General features: G+C 35.6%; 1 protein-coding gene across 1 annotated transcript in view; it reads left to right on the top strand.

The window, feature by feature from the left end:
• The window catches only part of LOC127840886 (mucin-5AC-like), a 451,267-nt gene that overhangs the window by 373,121 nt on the left and 63,856 nt on the right, over positions 1-14,290 (top strand). The gene's annotated exons all lie outside the window — the stretch shown is intronic.

The raw sequence follows: 14,290 nt of genomic DNA, 5'->3' as shown, positions 1-14,290 counted from the left end.
TGCAGATTAATTACAGCCTGAATAAGCACGAGTTCTTTCAAAAGGTTAGTATTATACACCTTGCGTTCCTTTGACTATTTATTTACATAAAAACGGCAGTAGATGGTCCTATTGTCCTTTTCGGAGTAATGCAGGATCAAGATTAGTAAATATGTATCCTCGCTCACCAACGTTGTGGTGCTACGACGGGATCGTTATACTGTATTTAACAATTCGAACGTCTGCATCCCCTGAAGGCAGAACAACATAGCATCCCATTTTAGTCAGAGTTTTGCTGATAAGAGCAATCATGCCGGCCTTGTTTCTGTCACGAGACAAAAAGTCTTGCTTTTTAGCATGAGCATTCTGTCTCTTTGCTGAAACTCACAATATGATTCACGTTTCCGGTGCGTTTTGTCTTTGTTATAATCACCGTCTTCGTAGGCATCGAACCCCATTCGCTTGTCCGTAATGCCTTTCACTGCATCTACATAAGACTCGGCTATTGCGTTATATGAGTCGCCCTTCTCCATGGTTAACGATGCAGCGAAGTGCCACCATCATGCATCTGTTTCATGAATACAGTTCATCACAGCCTCACATGATGTGTCTACAGCATACTCTCAAATTACCTGAGCGATCTGAGGCTTATATGCTGTACAAAGTATGTTCTTGGCTTCAAAGAAGGCAGCAGGATGGGAGCTCAGTTCATAAGACAATACGACTGCAAGGGAAGGATCTCCATATTTTAACACGACCAGAAAATGCTGGAACAGAAGAGCATGATCAAAAGCACTGTCAGAAGCGATCTTTACAGCCAAGCTATTCCAAAGAGAGTTTGCTCTGCATTTTCTCGAAAATTTATAACCTATGACCGACTTTCCTATGATATCTTTCATGATCGTTTTCCCAACCGCCTCAATTGCATGAACATTCACATGTGACCCAGCCACTATCCCATTTACCATGTTTCTGAGAGTAGGGTCAGCTGTGTATGGTGATCAGGTTGTAATCTGTATCTGCATTTTCTTTAGATCAGAAGATCCCCTTTGATGCACGCTTCAGTTGAGTCTTTGGGTTGTGGACTTAGGTTAGTATAGGTCAGGTCTGTGAAATCCTGCATCGCACTGTTGTGCTCGGATGTTGCAGATAGGGTTCAAGGGGTTTGCATTTCCTCAGTCATTCCACTGCCGCGAGTTAGACCACATGTGCTCTATAAAAACATCATCAATGTTTTCTCAATAACAAGATCAAGTCCTAGCCCAGCCCAGCACAGATGGCTCCTACAAACAACGTGAAAACCAATACCGAACTTTCGATAAACGTCCGGGTGCGTTTCCTCTAGGTTGCTTATTTGCTGCAGATATATGTAGTAATACGACGCAGATTGCAGGTAATGAATCCAGCAGTAGCAAAGATTGATAGCAAATTGGGCACTGCCTAATGCATCAATCAATACCCAGTACGATATGGTTTAATCAACACCCTTGAATTGTAAATCATAAGCTAATAATTCAGCCATACTATGCTTGTCTTTGAGGTCTGGGCAATTTCATGTTTCTATTTCTCTGTAGCCCTCTCGAGTTTGATCAAAATCGCATAACATATCAACTGCTAGCGTCGTTTTGCCCCTCAAAAGGGAAGAGTACAAATCCTTGGCATGATCCAGCAGCATCTGAATGTCTGGATCTTCCTTTGTCATTTCGGCTGAAAGCTTGCTGTGTATGCACTTTTCAACAAGAAGACGGTCCCTTGAAGCCCTCTTGACAGCTTTTCGTGTTACAATGTGCACAATTGCATTACTCAATAGAGAGCCTCCATTATGTTTTTGAGGGCGGTTTCTTCCAGGAGGGATCCTTTGCCCACCCGCCCGCAAATTCATACGTTTATGAAACATCCCAAATTCTGAACAACATTTTCAACTTCTTTGTGGCGCATCAATGATTATTTCCAATACAAGGGTTGGTCAAACGTTACAATGGTGTGAATGTTGTGGCAAGGTTGCAAACTAAGACTTATGTTGACAGAATGCACGCTTTGTCCCCATTGTACATATTAGTCATAGGCAAGAATTTGACTGACAACAGCCCATGGTACTGGCTTTGCTGATGCAAGATACGCATCATTCCCTGCCAATTCAGTGTTGCCTGAAGCTGAAAAATATCGATCCTCTTGTCAAAATCCAGAAATTGCGGCAGGTTCCAAACTATGGTGTTTCATATAACAAGCATCACGTCAAAAGTAATGGACTTGCGGTCCTTCGTATTATGTCGTTGGACGCCATGTGAGATTTCTGTGTAACATAATAAACTTAAACTATGTCTGACAATCGAAATGTGTTTTTTGCCCCTCGAAACCTCGGTATAGACAACACAATCATCTAATCTGAGTGGATAGTTAAATAGTTATGACCATTAATAGGTTTAGATGGCCATCTTGGCGGCCATTTTGGGCGCCATGTTGGATTTGTGTGACATATAGTAAACAATGTCTGATAATCTTTATGTGTTCTTTGCCCCTTGAAACCTATTTATATCCACCAAAATAATCAAATTTGAGTGGATATTTACCTAGTTATGATCATTAATAGGTTTTGGCGGCCATCTTGGCGACCATTTTAGACGCCATGTTGAACTTGTGTGTACTATTGTTAATTTAAACAATGTCTGCTGATCTTTGTGTGTTCTTTGCCCCTTGAATCGTATGTATAGACACCAAATCCATTAAAGTTGAGTGGATAGTTACATAGTTATGATCATTAATAGGATTTGGTGGGTATCTTGGCGGCCATTTTGGACGCCATTTTGGATTTGGGTGTAATATAATAAACTTATACCATGTATGATGATCCAAATGTGTTCTTTGCCCCTTGAAACCCATACATAACAATCAAAATAATCAAGTTTGAGTGGATATTTACAAAGTTATGATCATTTATAGGTTTTGGCGGCCATCTTGGCGGCCATTTTCGACGCCATGTTGGATTTGTGAGTACTATTGTACACTTAAACAATGTCTGATGATCTTTAAGTGTTTTGTTTTTTGCCCCTTGAAACTTAAGAATAGACACCAAATTCATCAAATTTGATTGAATAGTTACATAATTATGATCATTAATAGGTATTGGCGGCCATCATGGCGACCATCTTGAAAAAAAACCTTTCCGGTGGTCCGATTGTGGTAAACTTTTAATATGTTTTAAAGAAGCTTCTACCCTACCAGGTTCAGTTAAAATACCTTTTTTAGATTTTTTTTGGTAGTTGAAGGTATTTTTTTCTTTCATATATTGACCCTACTATTTGGAGGCTCGCTAGTTTTTAGGAACTTTTCTCGCAATCTCATTAATATTCATAGATATGCAAATGTACTAATTTGCATATTTAAGGGCAGATCATACTAGGTAATAATCATAATCTTCATTTTAACACCAATTTTTTTTTCTTGAACTAATTTTGAAGAAATATTTGAGAATTATACTAGCTAAACTAGCTATTTAGTCAAAGCCTGACGGTTGCCATAGAAACAGCTCAATAATAACTTATAGCTGCCCAACTGAGATTGTTATCATTCATTTGGTTTCTTTATATTGAGAATACAATCAAGTAAGATAGGTGTTGTTTTGCCCCCCTGAGTGGTACACCCCAACCTATCTGGCTGATAGACTAAATGCAGTATGTTATCATTAGCTTGGCTGTTCTTTCGTCTGCCGTCCGGCGTCTGCCGTCCGCGTTGTGCTAATAACTAAACATTGGCTCTAAAATTAAAGTGCTTCCACCTACAACTATGAAACTTCATATGTAGCTGCACCTTGATGAGTTCTAGACACCACAACCATTTTTGGGTCACTAGGTCAAAGGTCAAGGTCACTCTAATATAATATAAAAATTCCATTTATTAAAAACTGCACCCACAGCCGAGCGTTGGCACCCGCTACGCTGCGCTCTTGTTAAGATTTTGCTGTATTGTGAACATTAACTATTACAGAAAATCTTTTTTTTAAAGCAATATTAAATTGTGATGTTTTCTTCTGTTAAAATTGTTAATTTTATTGATCAACCAGGTCAAGGTCAAAACAAGAAATTTGCTTTTTTTCAACTGTTTAAGAAATTGTGTATGCTTAACAAATTTTTAATAAATTGGTATTTTATCAGATCAAGAAGTGTACATCAGACGAGTGTGCATACTGCATGATCAATCCTCCTAGACTACCAGAAGACATCTTCCAGTCTCTTCACTTTGTTCCTGACCCAGTGATGAGGGACGGGCAATATGTACTGTTTGATGACATATATGGAACAGAGACTGATGATTCTGCAAGGCCTGGCCTGCAGAATGTTCAGGCAACATCTGAGAGGGACACACAAGGAATTTAAATAAAATCTGGTAGCAAGTATGTCTCTATATTTTTCTTCATTAGCTCGGCGTTTTCGGAGAAAACCCGAGGTATTGTCAAGGCCAGCTCGTGGTGTCGTCCGCCGTCTGACGCCCGCGTCATGCTAAAACCTGAACATTGGCTCTAAAATCAAAGTGCTTCCACGTACAACTTTGAAACTTCATATGTAGATGCACCTTAATGAGTTCTACACGCTACACCCATTTTGGTGTCACTTGGTCAAAGGTCAAGGTCATTGTGACCTCTAAAAAAAAATCTGACAAGCACCCGTAGCCGAGCATGGCAACCGTTATGCGGTGCTCTTGTTTTAATAAAGTATTAAACAGTCTAAAAATTATATCGTAATAGAAGTTAGGCTTTTTAATATCAATCGAGAAATAAATTTGCTTAAACCCATGCCAGTGGTGTTACACCTTTTATGACAAAAAAAAAACCAATTTGGTTGCATTCTGTGCTATAAGGATCGGTCTCAACAGAAGTCTTAACAAAATGCTTGTATTGGGACCATGAAAATTGTGTTCTTTGATTCAGTGTTGTTATAGCTTAAATTTGGTCCTTGGAGATCATTGTTTTCAACAAAAATATTTAAAAAAAATATATATATATATATATATATATATATTGAATCTGGTGCCAGGGGTAATGGTTGCATGATTATATTCATTCGTTGCAACACATATTTTATTTCATTTTCAAACATTCTACTATTTATCTTTGTTTTAATATGTTTAATGTGCTGCCAATGAAAGCAGAACATTTTTTTCACTTTTTTTAGCTCAAGTAAGAGCATTTATCACATGTCGAGAGTGCGGAAAACGGAGATTGATCTATAGCGCAGCAAAACTGACCACCCCTGAACTGAGCTCTGTCACCCGAGTAGATGAAGAGCTGGTGTACATCTGTGGAAACCCACTGTTCTATGCAGGGATTCATAGGGATCACATTATTGCCAAGGAGGGGCTGTAGTTCAGATATGGAGGCATCCTATTATGCAGGTTTGTCAGCTTTACTTAAATATTGAATATATTGTTTCATTAATAAATGTTGACCAACAAGAATGCACAGCAGACATCAAAATATTTACATTTTGAATGTATGAAGTTTGCAAAGTTGACAATTTCTGGTCTTTCAGCATCACAAAGTATTAAGTTCAATAAATTAATATGGTAGTAGTTCGTCTTATTTTTGGTGCAAGACACAATACATTAATTATTAATTATTATTATTATTATTATAATCTGAAATGTAGATCCTATGGAATAAATACTGAAAAGATGGGTCCTTTGGAAGCACAAATTGCACCCAAGAAAATAAAAGCAGACCCGGTTTGATTGGGTCTGTTCATGGTGGTAGAATGAACTATAAATTCTGATTCGCCGCAGTATTAATTCAAACAAAAAGATAATATTTTGACAATTATACAAACTTGATAATTGGCATATATTTCAGGTAAAACAGTGGTATTTGACGATGTCTGTTTCTATTGTGGCGATACAGAGGTACTGGACACCGATGAAGTGAAGAGCATGAAAGAAGACTTTGGGATAGTACGACCAATCTGCAGAGTTTGCAAAGACATTAAACCCATAAAAACTAGAAATGCAAAGAAAGTGAAGAAACAAAAAAGTGACTGTTCTGTTCCTCCAAAAGTGTTCCTCTGGGATTTTAACAGTTGAAGTTTAGCCAGAGACATAATATAGTGGTTTAGTGTTCAAGGAACTGTGATTTTAACAGTTGAAGTTTAGTCGTACCTCTGGGATAAAATAGGTTTTCTAGTCAAAAACGTATATATATATGTTGTTCTACTGTTGTGTTTGATAAGTATATGACATTGTAGGTTCTAGTAAATTTGACAGTTTAAATTTGTATTGTGTTGGACTCCCCTTTTCATTAAAACTACTAGTATTTAACATAGATTTCTCAAGAAATGTTTTTAAAGGGGCCTTTTCACAGATTTTGGCATTTTTTTAACTTATTCATTAAATGCTTTATATTGATAAATGTAAACATTGGATCATAAAAGCTCCAGTAAAAAATCAAGAAAAAAAATTAAAAAAGGAAAAGAACATTGCCCGGAGCAGGTTTCGAACCAGTGACCCTTGGAGTCCTGCCAGAGTCCTGAAGTAAAAACGCTTTAGCCTACTGAGCTATTCCGCCGTGTATACATTCTTGACGTATTTTATACCTAATATAAGCAATCTTCGTAGTTTCACAAAATTTAATGACAAAAACAGAACTCTCCAAATTATTCAATCGTTTCGCGTTGCAACGCTTTATAATTTTTAGGTTTTAAAATCGTCAAAAGATGCATATAATGGCTATATTAGAGCATGGTTAATGTTCAGTATTACTGTTTCTTCACAAATATCACAACTAAAACGAAAACTTACGAATCTGAAACAACTTTTTTCAATTTTGTCAATTTACCAAAGCGTGAAAAGATCCCTTTAAGCAGGAAATTAAACAATAACACAAAAAATGCTAGATTACACTTTATTTCATATAAACTAAACACTGAGTGATTTCTTTCAATAATGTACATTTTTTTATTCTGACAATAGCAAACAATGAGAACATTCAACAAAATTAAGATTAAAATGAAATGTTATTGAAAAAAGCATTTACTAGTATATAAATTACACTATTTCTATTGCTTCTAATGACTTACTGTTATCATTAATAATATATATATTACAAATAAGATATATATTACAAAAGTAACATAAAAAGTTGGTTTATAAAAATAAAAATAAATAGACAAGTTTAAACTTTTATTTTTATTTTTTGTCGACTCTGTGGTTTTTGTTCTTTTATTTTTATTTTTATTTCGACCCCCCGACCCTATTTTTCTAAAAAAAATCCCGTAAACCAATTTATAAAAAAATGTTGGTCTTATGGCGATAATGTTGATTCTGATGATGATGATTTGATGATGCCGCCGCTTCTGCTGCTGCTGATGATGATGCTGATGGCGACGCGAGCGAAGTATATTGGCTATATCGCTAAATAAGCTATTTGCGAATATGCACCTACAGTCTCCCTAAAAAATATTATGACAGTGTTGCATTTGATCCACAGAGCAATAAAGAGGATGAGACGTGAGAATCGTTTCTGTAAGACTCGTGTATCAATATAAAGGAATGTATATGACATTGACGTCAAACAATATCCTAAGTAATAAATCCAAGAATTTAAAACATTGTATTTAATATTTATCAATAAATTCACATGTACATGCATAAACATTCTTAGCTATATATCCATGTTGAAAATATAAGGCTGTACAGTATTGTACATTCAAACGACGCGTGACTACAATTATCAGTTGGTTGAATAATTGTCATCAATAACTTTGTCCATAAGATCATATCGATGATTGAACAATCACTTAATGCATAGTGAAAACAGTATGGCCAATAAAGTTATTGGACATTTTATAGAATTATGATAAAATTCATTCAAGACAACATAAGTCATTCACAAATGTAATTTTACGCGTCATTTTAATATTCGACCAAACATAACAATTTAATTTAATTCACATGGATAATAGCTGTTAATTTAACGGAACAATAATGGTTACAATAAGTCGCACCAAGACCATAAATAAGTTGAAATATACAGTTATTTTGTGAACAAATCAGTTAATGAATAGAGACAATAACCAAGACAGATAGTGGGGTCTAGTGGTGAGATGCTGGTCGAGGGATCGGAAAGTCCCTGGTTCGAATCCCGCCAAGGGCACTCGATTTTTCTGAGAAAAAAAAATCCCACGCTCGCTCCTCTCCACCAAGGTGTATAAATGGGTACCTGAGAGGGAAATAAGTCAATGTACCGTTGCTGCCTTGTGCGCCATATGTAAACGGACGACTTAAATCTCAGTAATCGGGGGGTTAATGGCGAAGTCGGCTGAAGATGCATACGTTACATGTATCGAAGCAGACTATAAACCGCACTTTTAACCTTTAATACCACTTACTGTATAAAAACATTTACTAAAACACACCCAATTTATTACTCATTCCACACAGAACGCATTAGTAACAGTAGAAATATGGTAAACAAATGGCGATCAATATTCACAGCGAATGCAAATATGACATTTTAAGTTAACGCATTATTGCCATTTACATGCATTCACATTTTCGATAAATATACCAACGGCAACAGTTACGAACATATCGCTAATAAAAAGGCATGTCCAATTTCAAAACATATTTGACTTGAAATAGAACCTGTTAAATCGAAAGCAAAACAATAATATATCCATCTTAAGAGTAGCATTATCAATTCTTAACCCTTTGCATGCTGGGAAATGTGTCGTCTGCTACAATGTCTTCTGCTGAATTTCTAACATTAGCATTTTCTTTGATTATTTTTCAAAGAATACTATCAGAATAGCAAACAGTTTGGATCCTGATGAGACGCCACGTTCTGTGGCGTCTCATCTGGATCCAAACTGTTTGCAAAGGCCTTCAAAATTCGGTTCCAGCGCTGGAAGGGTTAAATACGAATTAACAGCACCATGTTTGCTTTGTATGCATGAAACAACACCGATTATTAAGCAGTATAAAATGCAGCATAACACATATTCGAACATATTTGTATCGATAACTGCACGTTGTTTGTGTTCAATAAGTTCATGACAATATCGCCGCTCAAAAAGTTAAGTAAATTATCACCCAAAAGACCAATAACATGGATAAAAGTACTGCGAGTATACTATGACCATTGACTTATGTAACAAATATATTAAATTAATAAATACGCATACACAATTCCAACTACAAACATAGTATCATAGAACGTGGTCCATTTATGGAGATAAAATTAATTAAGAAACAATTTATTTACACACACGCTTACACAGCAACAATAACTCACTCTACTACATATTCTGACAAAATGCTAGTAAGTACTGGTTTCCAACAGTGATAAATATTATAAAATATGGAAATAATACATTAAGGCAAATAGTATAGACCTGATAATTGCGTTCGCCGGCTATCAACAATTGTCAAATTTGCTACAATTTGCAATTTATGTCTATAAGTTAAACGTCAATCACTGAAAACATTTGTTTAATTAATGCATTAAACCTATCATGATTTATTAAAAATACTTGTTTTTGATACTTCAAAAGGATTAACGCACTCGCAATATATAAATGAGTCTTATATATGCCCATTAATTAATTAATTGATATATTTAACATTTTCACATCAACAGTCCATTATAAACATCCGCCATATTGTGAACTCCGCTGCCTTCAATAATCATCTTCAGTCGAACCTAGCTCATAGTCTCGTACATGCGTCTATGTATTGCGTGCATTACAACATCTGAACTATCAACCACCTAGCTCTCATCCCTACAGAGTTCCACTCTGTTCATCTGCGCAAGATACAGCAAATCGAACTCCATTTTCCTGCAGTTGAACCATCGGAATGGTTCAGGGTGAGCGATTAGGGCTTGTTGTATCTTCGGAAGTCTCAGTATTATTTTGGCGCCTTTATTCATCATTTCTGTAATCGTTGATATCCATGTACTCTGCTGTTCCTCCTCCAGCCCAGAGGCTGCCATTATATTTCTATCTGGAATCATATAATATGGCAGCTCTCGGGTGAACAACGCAACTCTAAGCGCACTCAATCCTTCATGCAACCAGTATAACATACTTTTTTCATGAAACAAGGACTGAGGATTATTTTCCGCTATCCAAAATACAATGTTTTTCAAAGTGTACGATGAAACTTCTTTCTTACGTGGCTTTAATACATCGTTCTTTATCATTTTCAATAAAACATATAATTTAATTTGAGTGTCATTAAGATTGTTAACTAGTTCGATCTCACCGGCGTTGAAACACACTCTCCATTCAATATGTTGATATTCACTTCCTTTAAATCTAACAGGCGTAAGAAATGTCCCAAGTGATAAAACTTTCTGAACGACTTCCGGTAGCGGCCAGTAGCGAGGTCTTGCAGCCCATTGTGACAGGATGTTGGGGCAGTAATAACGCAATGCATGTACAACGTCTATGTTTAATCCACCGCTCATTGTTATAGGCGTTGATGGTCCCGCACGATCATGCTTCACGATGTCTTCCGCCAATCGAACCTTCGAACAGTAATGTACATATAAGTCACTGCTCAGAAGTTCTTTACCATACCCATCATCACACAACGCATCGGTTACTGCCCGGTAAGTCGTTGTACCGCGTCGCTCCAGTAGCAGTCTACAGTGTCCGGGGTAACTCATACGACTGTATGATGTTAAAACGGTTATCTCTCTGGGAGAGTTATCAGCATTAACATCATCTTCTATACAAATGATATTACTGTGTACAGGCATCACATCTGTATCACTTCCCATGTAGCGGGTCAGCCCCTCAGCCTTGCTACCCGTAATAATCAACATTACCGGTCCACATGATTGTGCAGTTATAATCCTTTCGAACTCCCTGTATGCGTCTCTCCGTGCCTGTCTGATTTGGCGTCCATATCCAAGCCAGCTCATCACAGTGTATGTCTCAATGGAGTCATTTTTCCACTGAACCTAAAATACGTCTCAATTAAATAGACACATGCTATATGCCATACATAACATGATATGGGTAGTCGTCAACTAAATCAGCAATAATAAACTTTGGATACCTCTACAAGATGTAATTATATATACTTCATAAAATGGAAAGTGGACAATAGTGTTCATCTAACACGCATGGTGAATGTACACAAAACAACTAAGCATAAGGTATGATCCCTGAAATGTCCAATACGTCTTCATCGGCCATCCGATGTGATCTTAATTTAAAAGCTATAATATCTGTGAAAATAGAATAAATGTTTTTGTGTATGTTTGTTCGTTGAATATTTAGTTTAAACCTATTTTTATCTCGATTGCATCGAAAGCCCAAGGCTTAAATAAAGGCTTAAATAAACGCTTTCGAGTCCGTTTCCTGGGCCTAGAACCAGTACTTGGTGTCTTTGGGGAAGATCTAAAGAACGCTCCAACGGTGGGGATCAAACCCGTGACATCCCGGTCGCTAAGCAGACACCATATCCATTTCCACCACAGCGTTGAATATTTGATATAATTATTGCCAACCATAATCGATTAAATCGATTGAAATTCAGCCACTCGAAATATATACTATAAGCAGAAAGTCGTCGATATATTCCTGAAATTCATTGATACTTAAATAATCTTTATTTTCTGAAATATTTACAACATAACACTTAAGTTTAAAAATATTGATATGAATTTAAAATTTACTTGATTTGCGCTACCTAATTTAACATACTTATAAAAAGTTTAAACGTATTTAGTTAAATTCAACAGCTTGATATTTAAAAAGGTATTTAATAATATTTGTTAAAACTCTGAAAAATAGTAGTTTTGCATAAACGTATTGTCGTACTTTGCAACGTGTAGACACTGATAAGTTTATTTTAGAAGATTGAATATGTTTATTGTGTGCTAAAAAGTTTATAGAGTATTTAATGGACCATCAGCGGACACGCATAATGAGTTTTAAGTTGTTATTTCGCCTTAAAGCCGTTAACGCATTCCTGCTTTTAATTATGCAAACATAACACCATTTAGGTTCATGAAAGGTAATTTTGCAATATCATACGGGGAGGGCGCCGACATCTCACGGTAAAAACAATGCCAGAAATACCATTAGTTAATTGAAAACAAACTGCACTCGAAATGTCATTTTACCAAGTCTTGTCAGCTGGACACACTGCTCTGTCCAGGGAACCCTCCTGGATCATTACGTCTCACGCCACATTCAGCCATCTATTCAGTGCTGAAGTAAGATCGCATAAGATCTTATATTGACAAGAATGTTTGCAATAATTCAGTTAGTTGTCATGAAATAAGAATGAGTAAATAATATTAACACGATAACGAATACTAATGCATATACTTAATACATATTAACTGGTCATCAATAACATATTTGTAAGATATTAATTAGTTGCAGAAATGCAAAATATCGTTAATCAAACTATCACTCTTAAGTATAACTAATACTTTTAAGTATGTTAATTTATTTTAATTGAAACTTGCGCTGTTTTAAACAAGAAAACTAAACTGTAGAGAGTATAACGTAATTATAAATAGCTGACGTGTCTTTAGCCCTCGGATATATCAGGTCATTTTGTTAATCGTGAACATAATACTTGTAGTGTTTCATCTACAGAATACACGCGTTAGCACCATTAAAGGAACTCCATTTAAGGAACAAACACCATTGAAGGTTATACTGGCTTTATTTACATCCGTACTCGTCAAGCATACAAAACAGTCTGTCTCTGAACATGTTATCAAAGAGGCATTCATGCCGTAGGCGTGTCCTGCAAGTAGGCGTGGCCAGTGCAAGCTATACCACAATCCCTCCTTTCTTTTAAACCAAATAATGCATGATCAACAAATACATACTCTAAACATAAACCCATACCTTCACAAACAATTCATAATAACAAATTACACCATGCATTTATCAAACAATCTAAACTAAATTTAATCAAAACAAAACATCACAAATGAAAACATTTTATCACATTTAATGAAGTGGTTGCATATGCATGCATTATTTGACACGCCTCGTTGTTTTAAAGGAATAGGACGCGAGCTATCGATTAAAAGGCAAAAACTAAAAAATATTGTTTGAAAATCTGTCGAAGATTTATTCGGGTTGACAAACGGACCGGAAATATTGCTTGGTTATCGACCGACTGTGAGTTAACGGCTGGACAGATTTTTTTTAAGTTAACTTTTTTGAAAGGTTGTCCAATTGACCAGTCGCCAAATTATCGATCGCTCCGCCCACATAGTCACGTGGTCTAGTGTTTAGAAAACTCCAAGCGACAAGCAGATCGCAATTATAGCGGATTACGTGAGGGAAATTCTATAATTGTAATGATGTATTATGCTCTTTTCTATAATATAAATTATTAAAGCCGCACACTAAACTAAACTGCTTTGTAAAACGTTAATACAATCATAAATACTTTAGAGAGAAATGGCGTAATCAAAATAATTGAGTTAACGGCAGACTGACTATCAGAAACGTTTCTTATACATATTATAAAAGGAGTTGATGAAAAATCCGTCGTAAAAATGAGCATTTATTTCATATTGATTTTGAACCTGTATTCAACCGTCTGCCAGTGAACCCGGTGGCTATTCATATATAATTTTGAAAATATTTTTATTAAATGCAAATGACATATCCATATCATGATGGGTTTTTTGTTTATTAAAAATGTTTAGATCTTTGTTTTATTGTTTTATTTTTAAAAAGACACCGATTTTTTTATTTAGATATAAATTAAATTTTGATTGTAACCATAATTTAATACAGGCCTTATTTCGTGGTTTCATTAACAGATAGTCTAGTCTAATATGCATTTTATTGCATTTATGTTTAATGCGAACCTGTTACATTTCACTATCAAAAAATGAAATGTTGGTATTACGGTGCTGTTCACGAACATTCGAATTGAATACATTTAGCATATTATGCATTTGCTTATTTATAACAAGATGGCCCTTATATGTTAATTGCAATTTTCACAATTCTCCCCGTATCAATATATGTTGTATTAGACATGTTGTTGTTGTATTATAAGCGGTACATTTTACACTTGAAGTCGCTTTAAGCTGGCTAAGCCGCGTTGAAATCACATTTTTGTTGTTTTTACTTTAGTTAAAACAATATTTAAGTAAACAATTTATAATGATTTCCCTTGTTTATGATCCACAGAAAATAAATATATACTTGGAAATCATTTAAGTAATTACATAGTTTTCTTTTCTTGTGTACAGTACCTAACAATGCCTTAATGTTCCTTCATTCTGAGATCCACGCAACATACTGTTATTTATTAATCATCGACAATTACG

Source organism: Dreissena polymorpha, chromosome 1, assembly GCF_020536995.1.
Source record: "Dreissena polymorpha isolate Duluth1 chromosome 1, UMN_Dpol_1.0, whole genome shotgun sequence".
Lineage (NCBI taxonomy): Eukaryota > Metazoa > Mollusca > Bivalvia > Myida > Dreissenidae > Dreissena > Dreissena polymorpha.
Note: the sequence above shows the minus strand (reverse complement) of the source record. Positions and strands in the feature narration are given on the sequence as shown.